This window comes from Agrilus planipennis, unplaced genomic scaffold (genome assembly GCF_000699045.2).
Source record: "Agrilus planipennis isolate EAB-ADULT unplaced genomic scaffold, Apla_2.0 scaffold4, whole genome shotgun sequence".
NCBI classification, from domain to species: Eukaryota; Metazoa; Arthropoda; class Insecta; order Coleoptera; family Buprestidae; genus Agrilus; species Agrilus planipennis.
In genome coordinates this window covers 2,318,168-2,320,155 of record NW_020442463.1, presented here as the reverse complement: position 1 = coordinate 2,320,155, position 1,988 = coordinate 2,318,168, and the positions used below count along the sequence as shown (strand labels likewise).

At 30.2% G+C, this 1,988-nt stretch overlaps 1 long non-coding RNA gene across 1 annotated transcript in view; it reads left to right on the top strand.

Annotated features, from left to right (window-relative positions):
* Nucleotides 1–1,374: 1,374 nt before the first annotated feature.
* Nucleotides 1,375–1,988, top strand: part of LOC112906556 — a 2,046-nt gene continuing 1,432 nt past the window's right edge. Inside the window, exons 1-2 of the long non-coding RNA XR_003232416.1 lie at nucleotides 1,375–1,486; nucleotides 1,570–1,638. This is a non-coding gene — a long non-coding RNA (uncharacterized LOC112906556). The remainder of the gene's footprint in view (nucleotides 1,487–1,569; nucleotides 1,639–1,988) is intronic.

Sequence of the window (1,988 nt, the reverse complement as noted above, 5' to 3'; positions counted from 1 at the left end):
ATGTTATGCGATGGTCAAGGTCAGTAAAAACATCTGTTTATAAAGAAATATCGTTTCGAAATATTATTCACGACAAAATAATTTCCGTTCTTAAAAAAAAACAAGTCGGATGGTAATTTCAGAAATGGTATAAATAGCGATACATTTTTATTTAAATATCAGTATCATACGAACATATTGTAACTGCGTCTGCAAATATACACCTACTACTAGCAATTATTAAAAAAGATCACTTTTGCGATGGATTCTTCACCTTTGTTTCCAAATAATGCAGAAATTTCCGAAGACAAAAAACAGGGAACAGTAAATAGTACATTGGATACAATTAATAATACGGCAATGTGTGACCAATTTAAACCGATTCTACATATAAAAGACATGGTAAAGGACCAGCCTCTTCCAGTAATCAACATCTATCGTAGCAAAACAAGACACGGTAAATGTGTAGTGGTGGAAACTGAAAACAATACAATCTACTTGCCGAAACGAATGTACGAGTGGTAAGGTTGTTTTCATAGTTTTCCCGTAGATAACACGTACTCTAGCCTGATTGGTTCTATATATTTATTTTTTATTGTTCGAATAATTTCGACGATGAAGTAATAAAGTCACCATTTTCACAAATTCACCCCACAAATTGTTATGTAATAATAACTTATATACACTCTGTTTCGAACAATACAATTATTACGTAATATTACTACTGCCCTTTATAGAAACAGGACATTGACATTAGTTAACAGATATGAACTGATAATACATAATTTCTTAGAATTTTTTAAATTGTTTCAACAATAAAATGATGCAATAAATCAAGACCAACAACATCCGTTCGTAAAAAGCAATTTCACGATTCAAAATATTAGATACGCATACTTAGTGTTCCAATTATTCATAAAAAAAATTTTTTTCAATGGCCTTTTCCTTAAGCTGATGAAAACGCCGTTTAGTTGATAAGAAAGCTATTTTATCCGATTAGACAACCGTTATAGCGGAATTAGACAGCCGTTATAGCCAATTAAACAGTCGTTACAGCCGATAAGAAAGCTGTTGTTACAATCGATACAGTATACTATAAATACACTGCAGTAGGTACGTATTACGATGTAATGTACATGAAATATACGTAAGAAAAAACTAATAAAAAAAAAATGTATCTAATAAGATATTTGTCTAAAATGAGCTATAAATTCGAAATCGTATTTGTGTCTCGCATTTACTATTACACAGTTGATGTAGAAGTCTGAATTTAGTATTATCACGAAACTTTGGGAGTCATTCGACGTACCGGCCGTGATTTTCTATTTCTACATAGTCTAGAACAAGTGAATGCCCTGTATATCATCTGCGAATTAAAATATAAAAGATGCGACGGGAGCTCATTCAGTTCATTCAATTATTGTCAACGATATCTTTAATATCTTTAATCATCTTTGTTACCAGCAATAGTGACCGACAGTGATAAATATTACTTATTTAAAAAGGGGTAAGTTTCCATTTTTCCAAATCGTTTTTATATAAACTACCTGCTTTAAAATCGTACTCTTATAACATTGAAATCTATTTCAGACAAAACGCAGTGTAGTGCAGTCACCCTCCTAGGTATTAGGTATTATCATTGGCTTTTTATAAAAAGGGGTAAGTTATCATTTTTTTAAATATTTATAGCGTGTTGTATATAAAATTAATCAGTTTTTCAAGATTATTAAAGTACTAATTGTAAAAATCTAAATACTTTTTATTAATAAAGGGGTAATTAACACTTGTTTTTTCCAATAAATTTCGTATATGGCATATCAAAAATTAAAGTATTTGTAATAGTAGCACCTATTCGGTTTGAAATCAGACTAGGTAGTGCCTACATATTTTTCACTTAATTTAAAGTTTTTAAGATCGGTCGTATTCATACCATCTATTAATTCTTCTTTGAAATCTTCTAGTAGTAATGTAAAATATTCCATATAAAGCACCGTGTTGTATATCGTACC